Source organism: Dromaius novaehollandiae, chromosome 1, assembly GCF_036370855.1.
Source record: "Dromaius novaehollandiae isolate bDroNov1 chromosome 1, bDroNov1.hap1, whole genome shotgun sequence".
Classification (NCBI taxonomy): domain Eukaryota; kingdom Metazoa; phylum Chordata; class Aves; order Casuariiformes; family Dromaiidae; genus Dromaius; species Dromaius novaehollandiae.
The window spans coordinates 214,735,739-214,749,119 of record NC_088098.1 but is presented as its reverse complement, the minus strand read 5'-3'; the positions used below and the strand labels follow the sequence as shown (position 1 = coordinate 214,749,119).

Genomic DNA, 13,381 nt, shown 5'->3' with positions numbered 1-13,381 from the left:
CAGCTCCCAGGCGGCCCCGGGCGCCGCCGCTTTAAAGCCGCCTTAAAGCCGCCGCCGCGCCGGGCACCGCGCATCGGCGGGCACGGCCCGGCCCGGCACAGCCCGGCCTGCGGCGGGAGGTAACGGCGGGGCGGCCGGAGGGGGTCGGGGGCGGCAGGCGAGGGGGGCTCGGGGGAGGGATCCTCGGGCGTGGGGATGCGGGAGGGATGCTGGCAGGGAGGGATGCAGGAGGGATGCTCGGGGATGGGGATGGGGATGCGGGAGGGATGCTGGCAGGGAGGGATGCAGGAGGGATGCTCGGGGATGGGGATGCGGGAGGGATGCTGGCAGGGAGGGATGCAGGAGGGATGCTCGGGCATGAGGATGCAGGAGGGATGCTCGGGCATGGGGATGCGGGAAGGAGGCTTGCAGGCAGGGATGCAGGAGGGATGCTCGGTGATCGGGGATCAGGATCTAGGAGGGGTGCTCAGAGGGTCGGGATGCAGGAGGGAAGGGATGCAAGAAGGGGCTCAGGGTAAGGGGTGCTTGGGGGAGCGATGCAGGAGGGATTTGGGGGGGGTCAAGTGCTTTGGCACTGGGATGTGGGAGGGGTGCTCAGAGGTCGGGATGTAGGAGAGATACCTGGGGATTGGGATGCAGAAGGGATGCTCGAGGGAGGGATGCAGGTGAAAGGCTTGGAGAGAGGGATGCAGGAGTGGTGCTCAGGAGTCGGGATGTAGGAGAGATGCTTGGGGATCAGGATGCAGAAGGGATGCTCAAGGAATGGATGCTTGGGGGTTGGGATGCAGGAGGGATGCTTGGGGATTGGGATGCAGGAGGGATGCTCGGGCTTGGGATGTGGGAAGGATGCTTGGGGATCAGCATGCTTGGGGACTGGGATTTAGGAGGGGTGCTAAGGGTCTGGGTTGTAGGAGAGATGCTTGAGGGACAGATGCAGAGGGGATGCTTGAGGATCAGGATGCAGGTGGGATGCTTGGGGATCAGGGTGCCCAGGGATGCAGATCTAGGAGGGGTGCTCGTTGCCTGTAATGCAGGAAAGATGCTTGGGGGTGGGATGCTTGGGGAGCGGGATGCAGGAGGGATGCTTGGGGATCAGGATGCAGGGGGGATGCTTGGGGATGGGATGTTCGGTGGTTGGGATGCAAGAGATGCTTGGGGATTGGGGTGCTGGGGGTCAGGAGGCAGGAGGGGTGATGCTTGGGGATTGGGATGCTTAGTAATTGGGATGCAGGAGAGATTCTCGAAGGCAGGGATGAGGCAGAGATGCTCAGAGTGAGGGATGCTTGGGGGTCAAAATGCAGGAGAGGTGTTTGGGAGCTGGGGTGCTTGGAGGGAGGGAGCGAGGCAGGAGAGGGGCTTAGGGGACGGGAGGCAGGGATGCTTGGGGATCAGGATGCTCAGGGGATAGGATGCAGGAGATAAGCTCAGATTAAAGGGTGCTCACAGGTTGGGATGCAGGAGGGATGCCTTGGGTCAGGATGCTTGGGGATCAGGCTACAGGAGGGGTGCTTGGAGGAAGGGATGCAGGAGGGATGCTGTGTGTGTGTGTGTGTGTGCGCGCGTGCGTGCGTGTTTCTCCAGTGCCTGCAGGACTCTGCAAACCCCGGTTTCTAATGCAGCATCTTGCTCCAAGAAACTGGCCAAGTTGGGTTCAGGTTTTCCCCCAGGGAAGCTGACCCAGGGAGAGACACCCAGGGGTGCTCCCATCCCATAGGCAGCCCAAAGCCCTAAAAGTGGAGGTCAAATTCAGAACAGTCTGGATCCAAATCCATTCAGGTTAAACTTGCCCTGGCTTGGACACTGGAGGTATTGCTGAAGAAAAAAAGCAGGGATTGGCATCTCATATTTGCCACTTTTGAAAGGTTCTCAAAAAGCTTTGGGAACTTAATGCCTAAGGTAAAAAGGACCTAGCAGACAGCTGGATTTTCACCTGAGCAGGGGGTTCAAAATGCTTTGGACATTTTGTGATGTAGCCACTAAAGTTTGCCATGGTCTGAGTTCGCCTTCCTGATTTCTGCGTTGGCTGATGCAAAGCCAAATCTGTGTGGGATGAAAGGAAATTGAGGTCTCAAATGAGTGATGTCTCCCATTGTGCTGGAGGCACTGTCAAAACACTGGCGATCTCTGCATCTCCAAGCAGTTAGGCAGCGTCTGATGAATCCCCGCCAGTGCCGGTTAGCGTCAGCTCTCAGTCTGGTATGCTTTGGTAAATAGGACACGGTTTTTGACTGAGCTGTATCCAGGGGTTTTGTTTCTATACGCGGATAAAAGCAGACAGAAATCAGAAGAAAGAAGAGTGATGTTTATGCTATAAATATCTCCAAGAAAACAAGCCTTCCGGCTTAGACATATTTACGGTCTCGGGGGATGATAATAGAAAGGACAGTGGTCTGAAGGGCAGAGCAGGATCCAGGCACTCCTCGTATCAGCCCCTGGGACAGTAACGGAGCACAGCCCTGGCTGAGGCCTCTGGCTAAGGAGAAAAGCAGGACGCTGCTGAGGAATAAAAGGAAGATGTGTTCATCTGGGGGGTGCGAGGGGGAGAGACCGTCCCGGGAAAGCCTTGTCTAGCACAGGCAGGACAAAGCTTTTGGTCATCTCATGCTAAACATATTAAAGAAATTAAAAAGCAACTGGGATGGTTCATTGGCGTTCGTGGCTGGTGCTGGTGTTAGCCATAAAGTCGTGGTTTGTCTCTGATGGTTAGAGCAGTTCTGCTTTACCTGCCTTTCTTTGCCGCTGGTTTTCGAGGCAGCAGGGTATAGAAATTCACTTCCTCGTGCTTTGGTTTCTGCATCCACAGCAGCGAATGATGTCTGATAATATATAATATGATAATAATATAATATGATAATATATAATAACCCCTAACAAGGGTTTTGAGGAGCTTTGTTAGGAAATGATACTGATACATATTAGAGAGAGATGTATGTATCTGATGACTGGAGGGAAGGAACTGGACTGGGAGGAGGAGTCTGTCCAGAGGAAAAAAGACGGTGAAATGTTAGGGCCTTGGGCTTTATTTGGCATTATTGCACTGATTGTTTTGACATCCAGCCAAAGCCTTTGTTCATTTGATGTCAAAGTTCCTGATAGGAAGAAACACAAAGGAAGAGATGAGGCTCCCAGGGTTCTTGTGCACCAAGGCTTCTAAGAAATATGAGAGCAGGTTAGCTAAGATAACTGTGTTCAGGTAGAGCAGTCAGTCCCACGCTGTTGTCCATGCATCGAGGCCACAGTAAGTCACCTGCAGATGGCTGATAGATTCATATTATGCAGTGAAAAATATATGCAGTATTTTAGAGAAAAGAGGAATAATGAAATACACGGTATTGCACAAGAAAGGAGAGGGATTCATAGCGGTCTGCAGATCTAAAATGTCAACAGATTTTAGTAAAGCTGCAGACTCCTATATAGTAAATTTAGGCTGATTGCAAATAGGCATAATTTGTACTTTGAGGTAGCTCCGACAAGCGTGGAGACCACAGGAGAGAAACACGCTGTTCAGAGTGGAACTCCTGATGTGCAGAAAAGCCCTGCCAAATGCTGACGGGCCAATTGGGTGATAATGCTAGAACAAATCCATCATCTCTGCAGCGGCCATAAAGTCACCCAGCAGGTTAGATGGTCCTGTGGGCAGTGGGGACAACCTCCTGCTCCAAATCTGCTACTCCCCGTGGCTAAAGCAGCATCTCCATCAGCTCCTGGCTGTAAGGAGCAACTCGGGAGTTTCTAATTCGGTACAACAGAGGGCAGGAAAACACGGAAGAGCCTTGCAAGCCCAAATTAATTAAAACTAATGAGTAGGAGTCATGCAACACAAGTGCATTCTGTCACTGAAAAGTAGTTTAGGACAGGAAGTGGAGAACACGTTATCTCGTTGGAAATAGAAGGTGAATTTAGAAAGGCAGACTGTGATTACATGAGAGAATTTGGCCAGGACTGTGTGCTGGCAATCTTTCCCTTTTATGGCTGTAGATGGGCAAAGTCTCACTTCTGTTTCTTGCTGCAAGGGTTATTTGACTGCATTTTTCTACAATTATTAGCTCTCGGTTTCTGCTCGGATCTCCTAATAGTGGGCCCAGTCCTCTGCTCTGCTGTGACACTTTATTTGGGTGCAGCTCCGCTAAATATAGCACTGCAAGGAGGTGCAGCAAGGCGGGGTATTGCAGTTCATATCTCTGTGGCGTGGGGACTGAGACAAGAGTTGCAATATGTGTTTAGTTGCTGGGTCTGCCTCAACCTATTGCGTCTCCTTGAGCAAGCGGCTTAATCTAGATGTGCCTTGATAGACTAATACTAAAGAGGTGTGAATGGTATCCTTTTTTCTGCCTTCACTCTTGAGTGAGATATATTTCTCTGTGTATATTCCTATAGATAGGCATAGTTTGTAGGACAGCGGGTCCTATTTCAGTTGAAGCCTGCAGGCATTGTTACAGTGCAAATAATAAATAAGAGGGGTTAAGACTTGAGATAATAATGAGAATCTGGATGTGAAATAATTCAGAAAGAAGAGAGAAGCAGCAATTGTGTCACTGAAAGGACTAGAGAAAGGAACTGCAACATGTCTGTGTAAGTGCTTGAGGTATGTGCAGAAGATCATTCAACCAGAACTGCATTGCTTACATTGATTAAGGTGATTTAATCAGAATAACTAGATTGCAGCTAAATTAAGAGTGTAACTGGACCTGTAAATTACTACAGATGATGGGGAGACAGAAGTAGGAGACAGAATAGCATTGATGAGAGCCGAACAGTGGCTTTGATTTGATGATTTCTAACTCTATGGGGAAATTTTAATTTCCTCACAGTTGTCTTGAGGTTGGGTTTTTTGGGTTTTTTTTTGGCCATTAAAAAAAAATAGGGATGTTATAAGAATGACTTTTTGTGACTGTCCAGTACTGGCTGGCCAGGCTGCATCTATTGGATGTGGTCAGTCAGATGAGTCGCATGCTGTTGTTTCCCCTCCTTGGCTGGATAAACAGGCAGGTACTTTGGACCAAATTTAAAACCCCCTTTACACTTACATTTTTTCCCTGCACGAATGCATTAGGACACGCTCAATTGCTGTGATGTTCCTGGTGAAGAGATCTAGAAAGGTGTGTGACCAACAGGGGCTGCTTCTTTTAAGAAGATGTATACCGAGTCATGGAAAATTTTATACGAGGAAGACTATTGTGCAGTATTTTATGTTCCAGCAAGGTGCTGTGTACCCAGTTCCACCCTGCAGCAGCTCAGCATCTTGCAGGATTGAGCCCTAATTGCCTAGCTATCTGGAGTATGCAGCAAGAATAACAGTAATGTCTTGGCTGACATAAAAGAAACGATTTGAGCAGGAGTAAAGGACAATAAAAGGTGAGTCTTGTTTCCGTACTTCCAGATCTCCAGGGAATTCAGGGAAGTAGATCATGATTTCTTCTTTTTCTTTTTCTCTTTTTCTTTTTAATGAGAAGGATACCGCTTTATTTATCAGTCTATCTTTATATAGTGGGATTTTTTTCCTTCACTAGTGATATTTATCAAACTATTGCATGAGGCAGTCTGGATGCCATTCTAGGAAGTGTGCTGAGTTTATTACCAAGATTTCCTAAAGATAAGGGACATCTCAGATCTATCTTTTTCACAGCTCTGTAAGATGTGGGGTGTGGGAGCTGAGACTCAATTCTGCAAAATGTGCTAAGGAGCCTCTGCTGGAAATCTGCTGCTGGCGGGGATAGTGGAGTGAACTGATTTAAAAGTAATTGGATAGATTTCAATTGAAATGATTCCTTATCAAAGGAAAACCATAATCAGAAGAGAAATATATTAAAAGGACACCTCTGATCAGTTCAGATTATTAAGGTTAGACGCAGAGCCCAAGGTTACTTTTCATCCTAAGGTCTTTTGTTTATTTTTTGCACTTTGCTCAATTCCGAGACCGAAAGCAAGCTGTCTGATGTCACTCTTTGCTTATACGCCATTTCGCTCTGTGGTTATTAGAGCATGACTGTGTATCTGTAACTTGCAGGGACGCATCTTATGGGAAACAGTGCCTGTTACAAATGTTAGTGACATGCTTCATTTTCCTTGTGACTTCAGATGGAATTTAAGTTTGGAGCTAGGACTGTTGTCCTTTACAGTGTTCTTTTTATTTTAAGGGGGAAGCATGGGATAAAGTACAGTGAACCGCTGTGTGTATTCGTGCCTGCAAGACTGAGATACGTGGTATTGAATGCCAGTAATGCTTACTGATCTCCCAGGTGGAATGGAGAGTGTCCTCAGGGCACTTTTGTAGGTCTGAGCATGTTACTGCATGACAAATGTGAGACTGGAAGAGAAACATCTCTCTTCCAAAGTACATCGTCTTCTCTAGCACATCTTCAAACGATCAAGAAGGATAGTCTGGGGAACTACAGTCTTTTCAGCCTCACTTTGGAAAAATCATATAGCAAATCCCCTTGGAAGCTGGTTTTGGGCATATGAAAGAGAAGAAGGTGATTGGGAATAGCCAGGGTAGATCAAAGGTAAATCCTGCTTGACCTACCTTACTGCCTTCAATGATAAATGATAGATCTGTGGATGAGGGGAGAGTAGGGGATGTTGTCTACTTTGACTTCAGTAAGGCTCTTCATGCAGTGTCCCACAGCATCCTTGTATGAAAGATGGGATTTGTGATCTAGATGGGTGCACTACAAGATGTGTGGAAAACTGGCTGGATTGTTGGGCCCAAAGGGCAGTGGTTAGTGGTTTGTGCTCCATCTGGGAGCTAGTTACAAGTGGAGTTCCTCAGGGATCTATCCTGGGACCTCTCCTGTTCAGTATCTTTGTCAATGACCTGAGGGAGGAGATGAAGTGCACCTCATCAAGTTTGTGGGTGACACCAAACTTGGGGCAACAGTTGATATGCTTGAGGGTAGGGCTGTCATACAGGAGGACCAGGACAGGTTGGGGCTTGCAAGAACCTCATGGAATTCAACAAGGACAAATGCAATCCAATAGATAGAGGGGAAGTGTTTATTCCCCTTATTGCCCTCATCATTCATCATTTGTCAGACAACATCTAGAGAAGTGTCCAGTTTTGGGCCCCCCCAGTACAAGAAAGACATTGATCAGCAGGAGGAAGTTCAACAGATGGCCACCAAGATGGCCAGGGGCCTGGAGCACTTGCCCTGTGAGATAAGGCTGAGGCTATGGGGTTTGTTCGACCTGGGGAAAAGAAGGCTAAGAGGGAACCTCTTAGTGTCTACAAGGAGTTTATCAAGTTAGAGGCAGACTCTTCACAGCATTGCATAGCAGGAGAAAGAGAAAACAGACATAAATTGAAACAAGAGCTTTTGACTGGGTATAAGAAAAAACTTCCCACTATGAGATAATTAAGCTGAAGCAGCTTGCCCAGAGCATCTACGCAGTCTCCATCCTGAGACATTTTCAAGACCTGAATGGACAAAGCTGTGAGCAGCTTGAGTTGATTTCAATGTTGACCCTACTTTGTTCAGGGGTTGGACTAGAAACCTCCTGAGGCCCTTTCCCTTCTGATTCTGTGATTTTTATCCATGTTACTTCTGCCATTTGCTCACCCAGGGAGCAGAACAGCTTTGCCATTTCATGGGATTTTTTTTCCCCACTGCAGAGCTCATTGTATGTATTTTCTCTTTTGAGTGATCACATAACAGATGGGAACCTCAAAGCTGCTCTTTAAACTAACAATAAACACTTGGAACTTTTACAGCATCTTCCTGTGCTCCGGGAACTCAGGTCTCTTTGCAAGCAGGAATAAGCTGATTCTCCCAGCATTACTGTGAGTTGTCATTGTCTGTGAGGAAGATGAAGTGCAGAAATGGTAAGGCTGTCCCACTTCGAGAGCACTGCTTTTAGGTGCATGATTCTCTGAGCACTTAGTCTGAAACCTTCTGTGCTGTCCTGCTAAAGAGAAGACAACCAGGGACCCCAAGTTGAAGTGACACTAGCTAGCTTGGATTTACGTTGCCCAAGATTAGCCCCCTCCTTTTGGAGGCTATCTTGGAGAGAGGTAGGTGGAGTGGTTCAAACAGCTGGGAGGTGGACCAGTAGTTACTCAGTTTCTTTGGATGATTGGGGAGCCCTAGACCTCTTGTGCTGAGAGTAATGGAGACCCATTCCTTGTATCCAAATTTTCATCCTGTGAATGGGACTTCAGACTGAAGCCACAGGCAGCACAAGTTAGGCATCCAGAGTTTAACATCCTGAGAACCAGGAGCTGCTTTGCCCTAAAAACCTTGAATGCTCGGCATTTCTGCAAACTGGGCCTCCAGGTCTCCAGCTGGGGCACCTGGAAAAAGAAGGGCCAACAGCAAACAGCCACCCATGAAAAGGTTTTTATTTCTGTGACTTGACCTGAAGCTCACAGAGTTTTGTGGCAGAGGCAGAGGTGGGGGCAGAATTCACTTCTCCAGGACAGCATTCAGCTACCCAGGACTGAAACTGTCCTTCCTTCTCCTGCAGTTCCCTGGGTTAATAATGACAAATTAGACAGTGATCTTACAGACAACAGTCTCCTTTGTTGCAAACCCTGATTCATTCTCCAGGCAGGTCCTGGAAAAAAAAGCTAATATGTGATCATTTAAATAATATCTCTCTGAAAGCATCTAGAGCTGTGTTGAGATTAAATTGGCCATCTTGCTTCCTAACCTTTTGCAACCTAAGTGCTCTTTTAATATTTTAACATTGGAATGTGTATTATACATGCATCATACATGCATCCTTTTTAGTTTCTCTGGCTTTTGCAAAGCCCGATTCCGTTAAGCCCTTGAGACCTGGAGTGATGTTGTCTAAGCTGACAGAAGGAAGAACTGAGAAGTCAGATAGGCGGGCTCCTGGCCAGAAACACTGATTTTTTGGACTATTTTTTCTGGACTGGATCAACAGGCATCAGTGCCCTTTTCCTCCCTGGATTCCACAGCCTCTTGGTCGGCGCGTCATCCCTGCCATTTTGTTGTCTGTTCCAGCCATTCCTGCTCCATCTTTGCCTCCTCTGCTCTCTGTGTCCTGTCTGAGAGCTGTCATCCTCCATCCCAGCTTTGTCTGGCCCTTGCTCGGGCATCAGCATGATGTACCCTCATTCCCAGTGTGAACCTGGGCTTGTTTATCCCCTCCTGCTAATACCGGGGTAGTTAGAGAGGGGAGGGTGTGGGTGGGAGGGTGTTATTTAAAGCCAACTTTGTCCTGCAAAGTCCTTCTTCGGTGAAGAGAGACTGCAGCCTCCACCACAAAGTCAGCTCAGCTGGTTCTCCTTGCTTATCTTTAAGGTCCTAATATCAATATGCTCATGAGAAAGCTGGTCTCCAGTGGGACATGTCTGCCTCTGTTAACTATTGAGGGAGCCTTGTTTCAGCCTTGTCCTTCTCTGCAGGACCTCAGACCAGACCTAGCTGCACTCTGAACAGCAAGGCTGGGGTGACCCATCCTGTTCCCTTCTGGGATCAACTTGAGAAATGATCGAACCATTTTAGGAGCTGCAGCTTTCTCTCAAAGTTCAGCCTGAAAAAGAGTTCATTGAAAATTTGGGTGAAGTCTGGCAAAGTTATAAGCAGTTAAAAGCCTGGTCGTAGAGTGGACAGCACTGGGTAGCTGTCACACCCCTAGAAGGGTGGCAAGGTTACCTAGCACTGTGCATATCACTGGTCTGTGGGCAATGCTGACTTATGCGGTTAGGTTTGCAAGATCTGTAGCTGTTTTTGACCAGCCTGCCTGTGTAGTGTTTCCACGTCACTGTGCCAGGCTCAGCATGGAGTGCTCCAGGGAAGTAACTGTGTAAAGGATAGACAAAAGTGGACACAATGGCTACTCCTGCCTCCTCCCTGTCCCTTATTTGTCTGCCAGATGTCCAAGGCAGCAGGGGATCAGACTGTGAAGGTGGAGAAAGGAGAAACGCAGAGTACGGGTCAACTGCAATACCAGTCTTGCTCAGTACCGCCCAAGTAACCAGTGAGATACAGCTGGGACAACTGTTCCTTCCAATTCCTAGTCCTGCAAGTCTGGTCTGCTCTCTAAACCAGGTTTTAACCTTTACTGTCTCTCTGCCACTGTGGTACTTTTTGTGTGAAAAGACACCTGTGGGCTGCTTCTATTCTCTCCTCATACCTTCACCTCATTTGCTACCAATCTAATGCAGGCAGGTCCCTCGAAAGTCCTGGCTGTGTTTTAAATCCAATTAAAACAATGTTAGCTCTGCCATTTCTTGGTTGCCATGCAGGGAAGGCAGGAATGGTGTTTGTAGGAGACAAATAAATCCAGCTCGTTAGCAGAGGACCACATGAGTCCACAGATATGGGACAGAAAAGCCAAGATGGTGCCTGGAGGACCACTACACTGTATGCCGCTGTCATTGCCCGACAGGGCTCTGACCGCGTGTATGGTGTGTTTTCTTCATCCTGCAAGACCAAAATGGAAGCAATGATGGGAAGAGGTGACATTTGGTTGAGTAGAAGGGCTTGCTAGCCAAGAAGCTGGGAGCCAGAACTTTATGTTTGTATTTGGCATGGGATTTTTCCCACCAGTAGGAAGCTCTCTACCTTTAGAGAAGATGCCCTCTTGCTCTGATACAGGCTCCAGGGATGGACTGGTCCCTGGACGGCATCCTCTGAGGTCCCTTCTGGATGTCATCTGTGAAAACCACAGGTCAGTGCAGAGGGGTAACCATGATCATACATGTCTTCATCAGCAGGATTGGAAATGATCACATCTGTCAGTCTGTGGCCTTTTTCCTTGGGGTGAGCAGCTTAGAGGTGGAAATGGCGGGTAATATCACCTAACTGTTTTTGCTGAGCTCTCTCCCAGCTTACTTGGGGTATATGTCATGCATTTTTTTTCCCCAGTATAATACTACCTACTTGAGCATGGATGAATCTGTCCTGCCTTAGGTAATCAAGATGATATCTGTCTTCCTTTTCCCTCTCCCATGGATTGTTTTAGACTATAGACAGCAACTGACAGTCTCCTACTATGTATTTGTGCAGCACCTAGCATGGGCAGGACCTGTTGTACGTGAGCCTTTATACATTCATTCTCTGCAATAAGTTTTAAGAAATCCTGTCTGGCTGATTTTATCACTCTTTATACTGAAGTTTCTTGTGCAATAGTCCATCCAGCACGTGGCTATAAATGTGACATAAATAACGTTATTCTGAGCTGTTTCAGGGAAATCCTCTCTCTCTCTCTCTTTTTTTTTTCTTCTCAGCAGTCTCTCCTCTAACCCTGGCTGCTGGTGAATTCGAGCAGTGACGAATGGCAAGTTTTGCCTGACTCCGCAGTCTCTCTCTCCCCTCAGCATGATGGTATCGCATACTAATGCGGCAGGTCCCTGGGGAGCAGCCAGGGCTGCGTCACTCCCTGCAGGCAAGCCAGGGTGGAGGCAGCACGGTGGAAATGTCAAACACCCCCCTGCCGCGCGCGAGACCGGGAGCCTGGGGAACGGGGGAAGGAAGGAGCCAAAGAATTGAAACTGAGGCAGAGCTGAATATTTATAGACACCCAAACATTTCTTTTCATAGTAGTGGGGAAGGGATACATTTCTAAATGAGTTTATTACTCATGGAGGAGATAAATAGACTTTCTTCCTCTCCAAATATCATCGTGCAGCCTTAGTTGGGTGTTCACATAGGACTGGATTCAAGAGGACCAGACCACAAGCCAAGGCAGAGTTTTTGTGACTGATTGTGGTTGTTCGAATGCCAGACTTCTTTCACTCAAATAATTCCCTATTTGCATGATGTGCTCTGACTTATCCTGCTTGCTCTGGTATCTCTGTTACATTTACTGCATACTTGGATAACCTGAATCTGCAAGCATCAAATTACTGGCTCTTCTTTTAAAGACTTTTTTCTTTCTTATCCATCTTTTATTTCACATTCCAGCAGGAATTCCACCTCCATCACTTCCCTGTTATCATAGGCGTGATTATTCTTCAAGGCTTTTAAACTCTCAAGTGGCTCTCCTAGCTGGAGGGAGTGATGTCTCGTATAACCCCTACGCCTCCATCAGCCTGAGCCTCTCTCTTTTCATCTAAATCACTTACATCCCCATCACCACTTTCTGCACACAGGGTCGGACCGGTGTAACCTCATGTAGGCACAAGACCCTCAGCTCCTGTGAGGGAGGTTGTGTGTTCACGCATTCCTGGTGTGGTAGTGTTTTCCTTCCTCCGTCAGGGACCTCTCACCTTGTACCAGACACAACCTGTGTGTGAACCCTTTTATCTGCTGACCAGTTGTGCATTAAGCTCCAGAGCTGTGAACTAGCCACATCACTGTGTGACAGCTAGGAGAGCCTTGCAACTCAGATGGGCTCCCCAAGAAGGCTTAGCCCTGGGGCTGTGACCCAATGTTCCTGACATTTCTCCCCAGTGCATGGCCTGACGTGGTGCTCTCTGATCCTCTGGGGACCAGGAAACCCCAGAGTTCGTAGGGGAACTCATTGGCATTGTGTTGGTTAGACCCAGGGTCCACGTATCTGCCCCAACTGGCTTAGAGTGGACATGGAGCTAGCACCCTCAGAGGAAACCTCCTGGTCAGCCTCATCAGCAGCTGCAAATCTATCGACTTCCACCCGCCTTCCCAGGCCCTTAGCAAGGACAGCTGAGGAAAGGGAACGGGTGTCCATCATGGACAGAGCTCCATGTTATGGTATCAAGAGAGTGTGTGGCTTCCCTCTACTGGAGACCAGTCCTCACCAAACTGGGACATGACCTACCAGACTGTGTTAGGGGCAGAATGGGCAAGAGCTTTGGGAAGCATGTGTCCCTTTGCACATGTGGGATGCTGCACGTGCAAGGGAAAGGGGCAGAAGTCTTGTCCTATCACTGCAGCTCTGCCCTTTTAGGCTTGGATCCTTTTAAATAGGTGCTTCCCCTGCATTCTGTGCTATTGCCTAGAAAGAGGCTGCAATCCCATGTCTGCTTCCCAGGGCTTTTCTCTTGTTCCCTGAATATGAAGATAATCACTGGGAACATCTTTGCCTCTGGAGGAGAATGGAACCAGTAGACACCAATGGAAGACCTCAACTCCACTGTCTGTCCCATAATTCCCTTTTGAACCTCTCTGTGGGTCTGTGGGAGGCTGTCTTTTGTGGGGATTGGATTTTATGAAATGTAGAGCGCTGTCTTGAGTTGCCCTGGAGCTGAGGGAGCTCATCCCTTCTTAGGATCAAGTGTAAGGTTTTGGTTGGCTGTTTGCAAGACAAAAAACCCCAAATATGTGATTAATCTGAAGATGTTCTGTATTTTTATGTATTCATTTCAGTTTTGAGTCTCTAATCTCAGTTGAGCATCACCAGAGGACATTTTCTGCATCCATCAAAATACCAGCATGAAAAAGGCACAAGGATTATCATTTTTATACTGGCCCCAGCAAGCTCTCCAACTCTGCTT

General features: G+C 47.8%; 1 protein-coding gene across 1 annotated transcript in view; it reads left to right on the top strand.

Annotated features, from left to right (window-relative positions):
• Window positions 1-65: 65 nt before the first annotated feature.
• Window positions 66-13,381, top strand: part of USP35 (ubiquitin specific peptidase 35) — a 33,675-nt gene continuing 20,359 nt past the window's right edge. The window contains exon 1 of the mRNA XM_064505189.1: window positions 66-119. The gene's annotated coding sequence lies outside the window, so the exon portion shown is untranslated. The remainder of the gene's footprint in view (window positions 120-13,381) is intronic.